Consider the following 14,238-nt stretch of genomic DNA (forward strand, 5'->3'; position numbering starts at 1 on the left):
AGAAAATATAAATAAAATAGCTTTATTCGTCTGACTGCAAAGGCAAGGGAATGTTTGATTAAAGTTTGAAATTTGAGGGTGACACTCAACTTTACTTACACATCAATAAAAGGCTTCCATTTGGATAGACTGTTCTATTATTTACAGGTATTAAAATGCATAGTTTCTGAATGACTGATGAATTTACTTAGAAAGTGTCCCAGCTGCTTTGCTCCAGTTAGTTTTTCCATTTTAATGAATCAAAATTACTGCCAAGTTGGGATTCTTACCTAAAGCATTTACTTAATAGTAAAACATAACTCTAGCAATTCTAGACATTTCTACTGTGTGAGCCTTCTAAGTGGAACTCTGACCTCTAATGCAAACATTCAAAGTCAATTCTCTACAAATCATTTTTAAACTGACTGCAGTGATGAGGCTCAGTTTTCATCCATACTTTGACAATAGACATTCCATCACATGAGCATCAGCAATTTAATGCTTTTCAAACATCAGACAGACTCATCAATTAGAATGAAATGCAGATACACATATTAACTCCTCACAATGATGGATATCTGAGTGACATCCGCACTGCTACCTTCCTTGTTACCCGTTAATAAATTTTCTTGATCTAAGACCTCGCTTCCAGATGGCATTTTCTGGGTCACATACTGGATGAACCCACTTTATATGACAAAATAGAAAAAGAGTTTAGCAATAATGTTTGAAAAGAATAAAAGACTACAAAACACGATTTACTGAAACAGCCTATCATACTTAAAAAAAATTGTCTTGCTCTATACAGTACCTAATTTACAAATCCTATTTCCCAACAGAACATCTGCCATTTCAATGTCCCTTTCCTAAAAACAGACACAGCAGATAGGCTTACAACAGCCAACAGGATACCCACCTTAAGGTAAACTATACAGTATTTTATAGCACATCTCCCACACACATTTTGCACCTGATCCTTCCATCCCTGCTCAGACAAAACTCCCACTGACTTCAGGGGAAGTAGATACAGATGCTAAGATATGACCCAGAACAACATTTTAGATGGTCAAAGTTACAGTCAGATTAGCGGCCATTTAGAGGAGCTTAAGACCATCATAAGAACATAAGATTGGCCATACTGGGTCAGACCAAAGGTCTATCCAGCCCAGTATCCTGTTTGCCAACAGTGGCTGTCATAAATATAAAGGAAAGGGTAAACCCCTTTGAAATCCCTCCTGGCCAGGGGAAAGCTCCTCTCACCTATAAAGGGTTAAGAAGCTAAAGGTAACCTCGCTGGCACCTGACCAAAATGACCAATGAGGAGACAAGATACTTTCAAAAGCTGGGAGGAGGGAGAGAAACAAAGGGTCTGTGTCTGTCTGTATGCTGGTTTCTGCCAGGGATAGACCAGGAATGGAGCCTTAGAACTTTAGTAAGTAATCTAGCTAGGTATTTGTTAGATTATGATTTCTTTAAATGGCTGAGAAAAGAATTGTGCTGAATAGAATAACTATTTCTGTCTGTGTATCTTTTTTGTAACTTAAGGTTTTGCCTAGAGGGGTTCTCTATGTTTTTGAATCTAATTACCCTGTAAGATATCTACCATCCTGATTTTACAGGGGGGATTTCTTTATTTCTATTTACTTCTATTTTTTTATTAAAAGTCTTCTTGTAAAACACTGAATGCTTTTTCATTGTTCTCAGATCCAAGGGTTTGGGTCTGTGGTCACCTATGCAAATTGGTGAGGCTTTTTATCCAACATTTCCCAGGAAAGGGGGGGGGTGCAAGTGTTGGGAGGATTGTTCATTGTTCTTAAGATCCAAGGGTCTGGGTCTGTAGTCACCTAGGCAAATTGGTGAGGCTTTTTACCAAACCTTGTCCAGGAAGTGGGGTGCAAGGTTTTGGGAAGTATTTTGGGGGGAAGGACGCGTCCAAACAGCTCTTCCCCAGTAACCAGTATTAGTTTGGTGGTGGTAGCGGCCAGTCCAAGGATAACGGGTGTAATATTTTGTACCTTGGGGAAGTTTTTGACCTAAGCTGGTAAAGATAAGCTTAGGAGGTTTTTCATGCAGGTCCCCACATCTGTACCCTAGAGTTCAGAGTGGGGGAGGAACCTTGACAGTGGCAATGCCAGGTGCTCCAGAGGGAATGAACCTAACAGGTAAGTGATCAAGTGATCTCTCTCTCCTGCCATCCAGCTCCACCCTCTGACAAACAGAGGCTAGGGACACCATTCCTTACCCATCCTGGCTAATAGCCATTAATGGACTTAACCTCCATGAATTTATCCAGTTCTCTTTTAAACCCTGTTATAGTCCTAGCCTTCACAACCTCCTCAGGCAAGGAGTTCCACAGGTTGACTGTGCACTGAGTGAAGAAGAACTTCCTTTTATTTGTTTTAAACCTGCTGCCCATTAATTTCATTTGGTGGTCCCTAGTTCTTATATTATGGGAACAAGTAAATAACTTTTCCTTTTTCACTTTCTCCACACCACTCATGATTTTATATACCTCTATCATATCCCCCCTTAGTCTCCTCTTTTCCAAGATGAAAAGTCCTAGCCTCTTTAATCTCTCCTCATATTGGACCCATTCCAAAGCCCTAATCATTTTACAAAAAGAAAAGGAGTACTTGTGGCACCTTAGAGACTAACCAATTTATTTGAGCATGAGCTTTCGTGAGCTACAGCTGTAGCTCAAATAAATTGGTTAGTCTCTAAGGTGCTCAAAAAAATTGGTTAGTCTCTAAGGTGCCACAAGTACTCCTTTTCTTTTTGCGAATACAGACTAACACGGCTGTTACTCTGAAACTAATCATTTTAGTTGCCCTTCTCTGAACCTTTTCTAATGCCAGTATACCTTTTTTGAGATGAGGAGACCACATCTGTACGCAGTATTCAAGATGTGGACGTACCATGGATTTATATAAGGGCAATAAGATATTCTCCATCTTATTCTCTATCCATTTTTTAATGATTCCTAACATCCTGTTTGCTTTTTTGACTGCCGCTGCACACTGTGCGGACATCTACAGCGAACTATCCACGATGACTCCAAGATTTCTTTCCTGATTAGTTGTAGCTAAATTAGCCCCCATTATATTGTATGTATAGTTGGGGTTATTTTTTCCAATGTGCATTACTTTACATTTATCCACACTAAATTTCATTTGCCATTTTGTTGCCCAATCGTCCTTGAAAGGGATCAGCAGTCTTCCCAACTTTCAAGGCTGAAAGTCCATTGCCAGTTTTACCTAAGGCTACTGCAGTATCTGCATCATTCACTTGTATTTCTCAGTTGCCAGTGTACTACTCAGTTAGTTACTACAAGGGAATAACTTTAATATTGCAAATATACGGGTTATCGAACTGCAAACATTTGGACCATGATTTACTCATAGACTTAGCTTTACACTTAGAAGTAGCCCCACTGAACTTCTTAAATGACTGGAACAACTTTAGATCAGAAAAAAATAAGTCTGTGAAAATCTGGTTTGTTTTTAAAGGAATATAAACACAAAACTTACATTTAATTAACCTTTCAAAAGAAACTGACACAATTCAGAGCTCAAATAAACATGCCTGTCTTAACTCATTCACTTTTGCTGGGATGGGACATTGTGCTGTTTTATTTTAACAATGACCTTGTGTGATGTTCTTGAAAATCTTGCCATTGATCTTAGATAGGCAAGGGCTTGATTCTGCAAGGTTCTGAGTACTGTACCCTACATCTAGCAAAGCATGTAGGCATGTGTTTAAAATTATGCACGTGAATCAGTGCTTTGCAAAACAACATCCAGAATCCCAAGAAGGCCCTGATCCTGCAAAGACTCACACGCACATTTAGTTTTATGCACATGAGTAGCCTCACTGTGTCTCATGCTCTTTTGTTAGGGATGGGACTGGGTTGCATATTATCAATATACTGTGGTCTCCGTTAAAAACAGTCAGCCCTTATGGACAGCTACCAAACCACATTATCTTTGCAGACCTGTATTTTATTGATTTCTCTGAAAATTAATTTAAATGTCAGCTTTTGTATATATGGTCCTTTAAACACAAACCAAAACATTCATGTGGGTGTTTAAAAAGCCATTTCAATCAATTAAAATTTCAGTATTCCCCAACAGGTAGAAAAGGAAATAACTACAGTATGTCAGATCGTGTGGTGTGACAACTGTCACTAGGTGCTAACTTTTTATGGTGGCCACTGTATATTGGCAGTATGCAATTAGTGTATGCATTTATGACATTTAAAATGCATGTTTCAATTGAATTTATATTAATAAACATCATTTATAGATCTATTTAAGCGCACCATAAAAATTTCTTTAAATTGTTGTTACTCTGCATAAAAAGTAACCCCTTTTTTTGAAATTTAATAGCTCAGCCATTTTATTTTTACTCAAAATACCACAACCAGTTAGACCACTTACTAGATCAGGGATCGGCAACCTTTGGCATGCGGCCTGTCAGGGAAATCTGCTGGCGGGCCAGGCCAGTTTCTTTACCTGCAGCGTCCACAGGTTTGACCGATTGCAGCTCCCAGTAGCCACGGTTTGCCATTCCAAGCCAATGGGGGCTGCGGGAAGTGGCGGCCAGCACATCCCTCGGCCCACACTGCTTCCCGCAGCCCCCATTGGCCTGGAATGGCGAACCTGCTCTACCTCCATTCTGCCATATATTTCATGTTATAGCAGTCTCGGATGATGACCTAGCACATGTTGTTCATTTTAAGAACACTGTCACTGCAGATTTGACAAAACGTAAAGTTACCAATATGAAATTTCTAAAGCACTCGACCCAAGGTTTAAGAATCTGAAGGACAAAATCTGTGAGGGACAAGGTATGGAGCATGCTTTCAGAAGTCTAAAAAGACCAACACACTGATGCGGAGCCTACAGAACCTGAACCAGCAAAAAAGAAAATCAATTGTCTGCTGGCATCTGATTCAGATGATGAAAATGAACATGCGTCAGTCCACACTGCTTTGGATTCTTATCGAGCAGAACCCATCATCAGCATGGATGCATGTCCCCTGGAATGGTGGTTGAAGCATGAAGGGACATATGAATCTTTAGCGCATCTGGCATGTAAATGTCTTGCAATGCCAGCTAATGACTTCAACAGGAGCAGAAGTAGGCCAAGGATAAAATTTTCAAAAGTGCCTAAGTGACATAGGATCCTAGGTGCCATTTTCTAAAGTAACATAGGCACAGTGATAGAAGCAGAGTACTTGAATACTGTATATTGACCTAGCTATTGGAATTTTTACCACATGAATATATTGGTTTAATTGAACAGCGGGCTAATAAGAAAAAAATCAGGAAGGAAAAATAGCTCAGAATAAGCCATTCTCAGCAAACACTTGAGGGTTGTTACAGGACAATGGCAGAGCCATTGGCTCTGAGGAGTTCTGTTCAACCCACTGAACTGTTTTTTAACAAGAAGAGCCAGACTCCTCCCCTCCCCTGAACTGACAAGAACAAAAACTCAAGTTGAATAAAAAGAGATTATTTCCAGAGGGATGGTAGTTACGGTGGAGGTTTTTGGGGAAACCAGACTGATACAGGCTCTCACTGGGGTGCCTGAGGAAACTAGGCCTGCTTAGGTGCCCTTCAGAAGATGGTAAGCCTTTAGGTAAGACAGACATCCATGTAGCCTGTCTGCTTTAAAATCCTTTCTTGAAATACTTTGTTGTACCGTGAAAATAAATAAAATGTGGGTTTAAAAGGTTGGCTGGCAACTATGTATATTCACCACTAGTCACAAACTCCCACAGGAAAGTATCACAGGTGCTGAACCCAGCTGGACTTGTTTAGGAAGCATGGTGGATCCACAGGGCCTAATCTAAGGGTGGGACAATTGTGTGATAACTGCACCTCTGTCCCCTTCCTTGATCTCTCTGAATGGAACCCTTCAGGCCTCATGCCTTTACTTCTTCTGGAGGTGCAGCAATCTCTCTGTGCCCATGACAGGATCCTAGGATCCTAAGATTGACTTTCTGTAAGATTTAGGCTAAATGCCTAAAATTACTTTTGAAAATGGGACTTCATCTCCTAAATCAATTAGGTATTGCTAAAATTTTTACCCCAAATCAGAATGATAGGCACAAGTAGAGGTGATGCATCGGGGGGTGGGGAGGATATGGGTCCTATCCTCCCACCCCCAGATTGCTCAGTCACATGGTGAGCTGGCAAGGTGCAAGCAGCATCAGGCAGAGAGAGCAAGAGACAGGAAGAACAGCTGGGAGCTGCAGGAAAGGGGAACGGGGGAGGTGCTGCTTTCCAGGAGGAGGGATTTGGCTGGGGGAGCGTGATTTGAGCTGTTCCGGGGCTGTGTCTCCCACTATCAGCAGGCATAGGTCGTCTCTGGGCACAAGGCAATAGAAAATTAGGCCTTCCTCAAATTCCAAAAGCTCAGGGCCAGATGTTCAATTCCTCAGCACCCACAACTGAGGCCAGATATTTAAGAGAGCTCAACTCCTACATACATATCTTTATAAGGGCCAAATTTTCAAACATGACTAGCACCCAGGAGTTCCCATTCTGACACCTATGGCTACACGTTCTAGAACAGCTCGACACCCAACCTGTCCACTTTTTATTTTCATGCCTAAAATGGGAGGTGAATCCCATTTGTGGGTGCTGAGCTCTTTTGAAAACCTGGCCCTTAGAACCTACTCTGAAGACAGTTGGATTTGCATAGGTGCAGCTAAGGGCAAAATTTGGCCAGAAGACCCTTTATAACTGGTAGTGGTGCACAAGATGAGAAGAATGACTTGATTCTTAGAGCTTAGGATGAGATAACAGGGCTGGTACTTAGTGGGGAAAATCTATTTATTTCTAAACGGAGCAAATTTGATATGGAAATCAACGTGAGGCACAATGAATATAAAGCCCCATGGCTCTTTTACAAAGCCATGTTTTAGAGTAGAAACTTTTAAACTCACTGATATCTGTAAAGTGCTTTCAGATATTTAGACATAAGATGTTATTATCGCATGGTGTACTGACTCCCTGTGCAAAAATAAGTCACCACTAAAAAAATGAAAACTTACAGGTTTTTTTATAACATACAGTCTATAAAATCTCATTCTCAATTGTTTGCTCAGTGGGATTTAATTGAGTTTTATCAATTTCAACCCTGAAGTGGGACCTCTAGAAATAATAGATTATAGAACTGAAGAAGGCAAGATTTACAATTGGGCTATATTGGTGTTTTGCTATATTTTGATAGATTGCCTTAATCGTTTTATGCATGGCTTATGAGAGAAAATAGACTAACATAATGTTATGCTTTTTTGAACTATTTACATAATTTTCTGCTTTTTTAAAAAAATATTTGTATCTGAAGAATTCAGAGAACAAACAAGTTTATTTCACCATTGTACAAAGTGTACTTTCTGGGTGAATTCCAAGATGTTAAAGCTCAAGTATAGTAAGTTGCCATGACAACTGCGGCAGCAAACTATACAGTATGTTTATGAACATACATTTACTGAGACATATATACACATGACCAGACTCACTGACACACCATAATTATTGCTAATTAATCTATCCAGTCACATATATAGGACAAAATTCTGCTCGCAGAAAATGAAAGAATATGCTAATTTAAGTCAACTGGGCTATTCCAACCCATAGAAAAACCAGAGGGAAAGCAGAATCATTGTGTGTATGATGTACAGTACAAGATGGTTTCCAAATACCAGTCAGTAAAGCCTTCAAGCTACAACCACTTCTTCTTGGAACTCAATACAAAGGCGAAAATTACTATAAGGTATCATATTGCAGAGTTTGGGCTCCTACAGCTATGGGCTAACAGTGTAGTAGTAATCGGTCTAGTAACCTTTGACCTTCTTTTCTGAGTCTCTTCTGAAATAAGCTGTCAAATCTCAGAAATGCCCAAGTTTGATCATTTGGGTCTGCCTAGAGGTGTAATTTTGCATGGTGTACAATTCCTGTGAATTCATCACAATGTATTATGTCACACATACTCAACGTGGTGTGACATTCAGCCTCCTGAATGTTCTAATGTGCAAATGCTGAACTGAGCTTTATTGCTTCACTTTAAAAACAAAAACGCACATGAATTAACTCAACCCAAATAGTCAGTGAATGTATATGTATAATACAAATGTATCCCTCTTTTCTGTTTCTCATTTCTTGATAGATCTGCAGTGCCCTGGATACACAGCCCCCCATATTAGACACTAATCTGTTCAGTCTCTCTGTTAGCATCTTACCTAAAATCCAGTATGTTTGTATTCATAAGACATCTAGTATATTTGTATTTCCAAACACACTTAGGTCCATATGATGGAGTAAATCTAAATTTAAAGCTATGTATCTCAGCTGCATATGTGCTTTTGTTAATTTCTTAATGGGTCTTTTTCCTCTTTATTTTGAAGTCAATACTTAGTATTACATCACATAAACAAAAACTGCTGTAGCTGGCACTGAAGTTTTTCCAACACACCCAATTGTGACCTTGACCTTGGGACAGCAGATAAACCTTCTGTCCTTGGGTGTGTGGCTGGAGGTGAAGACGCAATGCTAATTCATTTGATAAACCGTGTTTGTTTCTTCTGACTTTATAAAACATTCTCAGCCATTCTTCTATGTATCTGCTGAGATGAATGAGGATGGGGTATTATACTAAATAGAACAGGAAAAGCTGCCACTAGAAGGTAATTTCCATCCTCAACTACTCATGCCACCTTTCCATTCTGTAGTGATCCATGTTTTTACTCATTGGAAGTTAACGCTTATGCTGTTTCAAGTAAAACAACTTCAATGTTCTACTGCACGTGTTTCATTTTCTGAATCTATAGGATTACCACCAGGGATTGAACTGCAAACATCCAGCATTAAGAACATCGGCCTGTGTATTGAGTTAAAGGATTATCTTCTTAACTTTTAGCTAGTAGACTCATATCCTATGTGGAACTGCCCATAGAAGGGGCACAATAAACTGAACAATCATTTACATGTGCATTTTACAGTTCAGCTCCTTTAACAGCAAAACTTTTCAATTGGTCTTCTTTACCTTTTAGACTAATTTTTAAAAGTGAGTAAGTTAGTTGTTTAAGCTTAAACTGTTTACTGTTTAGACCAGCCATTCTCAACTCTTCTGAACTACTGTACCCCTTTCAAGGGTCTGATTTGTCTTGCATACCCCCAAATTTCACCTCACTTAAAAACTGCCTGCTTACAAAATCAGACATAAAAATACAAAAGTGTCACCACTCACTGTTACTGAAAAATTGCTTACTTTCTCATTTTTACTGTATAATTATAAAATAAATAGATTGGAATATAAATATTGTACTTACATTTCGTTGTGATACTAGAGACTGTTTTTCACTTGTGAGCCTTGTCTGAAGCCCGAGCTCCAGGCAGTGGGACTGAAGCATGTAACTTAGCTTCGTGGGACCCTCTTTAGCATGGGGCTCCAAGCAATTGCCCTGTTTGCCACCCCTTAATGCCAGCTTTGCACCTGTGATCCCCCTAAACTCATCCCATGGCAACCCCCAGGTTGTGAATAACTGATCTACAGGAGTTGAGTTCCCCCTGGAAGACCTCTGTGTACCCACAGGGGTATGCAAACGCACAGGGTACACGTACCCCTGGTTGAGAACCACTGGTCTAGAGAGTACCTCCTTTTGTTTTAAAGAACACATTTGTGAACATAATTGAAGAAATTGTGCCCTAAAACTAGGAGAACAAAAAGGAATTTATACCAGGGTACTTCTTAGTAAGCTGAGTTAAAGCAGAACATCAATTGTTAACCTTCTATATGGTTAACCTAGATTTTGTGAGGTATTTCAGCAATAGCCATTTGAAAAAGCTTAATGCATTGAGAAATAGAAAAGAAGGCTGATGGTTTGTACTAAATCAGTAAAACACATACAAATGAAATGCAATTCAAACAAGATAATTTTGGACAGCATAAAAATATTTGACAATTGTAATATTTCACATAGATCATTAAACTTTGCCTGGATACCTCTCTGAAATTGGCAATTGAAAGCTAGTAGCATCAGTGTGAAGTTTATACATCGTCAGAATGTTCTTGGATGAGTTTCTCCATAACGACACTGGGAATCAGAACTCTGTTTTCTTTTTCTAATGTAAGTGCTTTAGTGCTACGCATTGGACATCTCTGACCTCTGTCTTTAAAGAGTACATACCATAATCAACAAAGGAAGGCTATGTTCTATTTTGTTAGACAATATAATGCAATTTTATGTTCTTTATTACTTTTACTATATTAGGAAGATTTAGTAATAGTACTATAAATTACATGGATTTATGTAGATCTAACATAGTTTGTATTTATTTTCCAGGAATACTAGATATACTATACAGAGGGCAGTGTTACATGGAAGAATAACTAATGAATCAAGATTCAGAAGATCCTGAAGTCTAATCCGGGGCTGTGTCACTGACTCACTATGTGACCTTGGACAAGTCATTTTAGCTTATTGTCTCAGTCTCCCAATTTGTAAAGTGAGGATAATAAAAAATGTATTCAATAACTTCCTAGGGGTATTATGAGGATTGATTAATGACCAATCGTTTGAACATTTAAAGCATTAAATATTACTATATTCTGTCATTAACCACCCAAATGGGCCTAAAATTACAGCCTCAAAACATTCAGTATTAATTGTGTGTTTTGTACCAACTGCAACTCCAGCAATCATTAATTCCAACAACTCAGCATGAGCATAACTGTGATATTTATTCAGGCAAAACGGTCACTGATTTACACACTATCAATTAAATCAATGGGAGTTTTGCCTGAGTAAGGACTATGGGATTGCAGCCCATTACTCTACCAATCAGCTCCCACGCCTGGAACTTTGAGCTTGTCCTCCTTTTCCCACCTGCCACAAGAGGCCACTCCCACTTGACTCAGAAATATTCCCAATTGTTCATTTGGTATCTTCTTTGTCCACTGGCTACTCTGTACTCACAGCTCCTTTTCAAGAAACCTATGAGCATCTTAAAATAATGCCCAAGGTCACAGGAAGCCTGTGAATTTAGTAAAGCAAACATTTGCGAAAGAAAGGCATTTTTATTTCTTACCCTTTTCAAGTCTTAGTTTGTATTTGTTATCAAATCAGTTGCAACAGCTAATCTCAGTGCAAAGGAAAACAATCAATCAGATAGCACTATATTTGGTATCAAAGTTAATCTGATTTCCTTAGTCATTTCAAAGATCTTCTATAGCAATGTTCTGTCCTTCCCTGCAGTCTGCAGAGATCTTCTACCTCAAACTCACCAAACCTACACCCGCCTATAAAACAAGGAAGCCCAGCTTTGAGCAAAACAGGTCTCCCAAAACCATTATCTTTTCCCTCCTATGCAATATTAAAACAAGTTTATTTGCAGGAAAATGAACCCTGTTTATAAACACAATTCTCATGATTCCCCGTGACAAAACCTCCATAGATAGTAAATATTAAATAGATGGATACTTCTGAATCTTCTTGTATTTCTGGATTATTAAGTAAATCCATTTATTGATATCTGAATACAGGGGATATTGTTGCAGAAATTTCCAAAACTTTCTCAATCCATTGTTAACTTCAAGCACTCGACAGCTGACTGTCCAGTGATATGCCACACACCCTCTATCCAGGCCCTCGCTAGTCATCCCCATCAATGATAACTCTCCACTATTCCTTCCTTGATAACTTTCTCTAGGTTATTTACATCTTTATATATGATGTGCACAGACAAGTTTGTGTCTGTTGATTTTCAACATCAAGGTCTGCATCGCTCTATTAATATTTCTAACATGAGCGTTCATCTGTTCTGTCCAGGAGATTCACAAGATCTTGAGCATCATTTCAGGACCGCCACATGTAAACCTTCTGATTCTGAATCCAAATCCTTCCTGCCATGTCACCCGTAACTTAGGGCATGAAAAAGGCTCTGCAGTCGCTGTATAACACAATCTTTGCTGGAATGGCTAACTTGCTGTGTTTCTAAACTTAACTTTTTTTATGCGCATGAGTTGTTGAAGACATAAGGGACCCAGCCCTGCTTCCATAGGCTTCAGTGAGAACAGGAACAGGCTCTCAGTATTTAAAATAAAACCTACTTCTTCACTTACACTAGATTTACAATGGAATAACTCCTTTATTTCAGTGGAGACAGTTGACTCCTTATTTACAACAGTGTAAGCGAAAGGAAAAGAGGCCCAAAATCTTGAGTGAAAAAGTTGTCTGAGCTGGTTAAATTAAAAACAAAACTACTAAATTTATAATTAAGTAGAATCAAGAAAGTGATATTAGGAAGCATTTTGTACATTTGGTTGCTGTAGTTTTAAGAATTACAACTTTTATTTGTTGCTTTTGTACAGCACACTTATCAACAGTATACACAGTATATGTATTTTACATACTCCGGTATATTTATAGTTTTTAGATGAATTAAAACTATTACAAAGCCTACCATGAACTATTTTAAGTACTCCTCACTGCTTATATATTTTATTTATGAACAGGGATATTATTAAAAATAAAAGATCTCCAATGGCACATAAAAGTTATGCTGTTATGAGATTAAATGTCAGGCAACTGGCATGAAAATGTAATATTCATTAAGTCATAAAATATAGACAACATTATCACAGGATATTTACACTGTCAACATGCAGCCTGAAACAACCATGTTTATTATAATAATGTAAATACAATGACTAAATAAGCCTCTAATTTCAAGTGTAATTGTTCCATTAAATAAATACAGTATTTTTTCAAACCTATCTCTGTTTGTACCTAAGATCTGTCCCTAGTACGGATTCAAAACTGCACTATACACACTTACATACTGCACTTTTAGTACAGATTTAGCTGCACAATAAATATTGTATAGCGTATGATAGCATAAAGTGTACATGGCAAAGAAAAAAGTTTAATTACGTGTCTTCATATACTTGCCAAGACTGTTAATATAATGCAGTCAAAGACGTGCCAAAAGAATACTCCTTCAAAAGTAGAAACAGCTGCAATTGGTTAAAAGAGACTATTAGATCACAGGGCTGTGGTAGAAGATATACATGATTATTGTAAATCTAGTTATCTTGAAAATCCACTCACCCTTACCTTTACTTATAGGCTTTGAGAATAGTTAAAGATTATAGTTTGCCTGATTCGCTATGGTACATTGTTATAGATCTGAGCTGCAATTTTCTATTTTACTCCTTTATTAAAATTTAAACCAAAATAATTGCAATAGATTGAATTATCTATTGCAACCAGCATCAGGGACATGAAAGTAAATACCTTAATTATTCAAGCTATAATTTATTTATTAGACCCAGAATGCCATCACTACTGGAGTCACATATTAAACTTATCTATTCTGCACATTCTTATGCTCTGATGTCAAACAGGTAAACATTATGGCGAAAAGCTTCAACCATGGGTGACTAAAGTTCCACAGGATGCTTGTGGCATAGTAGGGATAGCACTGGACAGAGATTCAAGAGAACTGGGTTCAATTGCCATCTTGCTCACTGGCCTGCTGGGTGATCTTGGGCACATAACTTCATTTCTGTACATTAGGGATAATGATCCTTACCCTCCTTTGAAAAGCACTTAGAGATCTATGAATCTGAAAGGTTAATTATAATACATATTATATAAAAGTGACCTGATTTGCAGAGATGTAGAACATCTGGAACTCCTATTGACTTCAGTGACAGTTGTGGAATCTCAGTCTCTATGCAAAATCACTAAGTCACTTTTATTTAGATGACTCCCTATGAATTGAGGTGTCTAACTTTAGGCATCCAACTTAGAAAAGCTTGGCCTCCATAATAAACATTCTGTGAGAGGATTAACATCTGTAATTCAGTCAAAAGACTAAATATTTTAGTGCAAGAAATATGCAGAGGGTGTTAACTTGGGAAATGTTGAAAAAAGCAATGAGGACAGGAAGCTAAAAGGACCTGTGGGCAGTTGACGCTTATTTTGCCCAGGTATAAATGATTACAAGATGCACAAGGAACAGGAGAATCAGGGCCATAGTATCTATTATTGGTAGTATACAGAGCAAAAACATCTTTGCGTATGACCTTTACAATCTGTGCACACTGCCCATAGAGCCAAATCAGACTGGAATGAAAAGCAATATCTGTCATCTTCGGGTGTTTTTTTGTTTATTTTTTTGTTTTGTTTTGTTTTTTTATAAATCACATGTATTGAAAGATCTTGATTTAATCCTGTGATTTTAG

At 38.2% G+C, this 14,238-nt stretch overlaps 1 protein-coding gene across 9 annotated transcripts in view; it reads right to left on the reverse strand.

Annotated features, from left to right (window-relative positions):
- The window catches only part of NAALADL2 (N-acetylated alpha-linked acidic dipeptidase like 2), a 913,317-nt gene that overhangs the window by 526,672 nt on the left and 372,407 nt on the right, over window positions 1-14,238 (reverse strand). The gene's annotated exons all lie outside the window — the stretch shown is intronic.

The sequence above is a fragment of the Lepidochelys kempii genome, chromosome 9, assembly GCF_965140265.1.
Source record: "Lepidochelys kempii isolate rLepKem1 chromosome 9, rLepKem1.hap2, whole genome shotgun sequence".
NCBI lineage: Eukaryota > Metazoa > Chordata > Testudines > Cheloniidae > Lepidochelys > Lepidochelys kempii.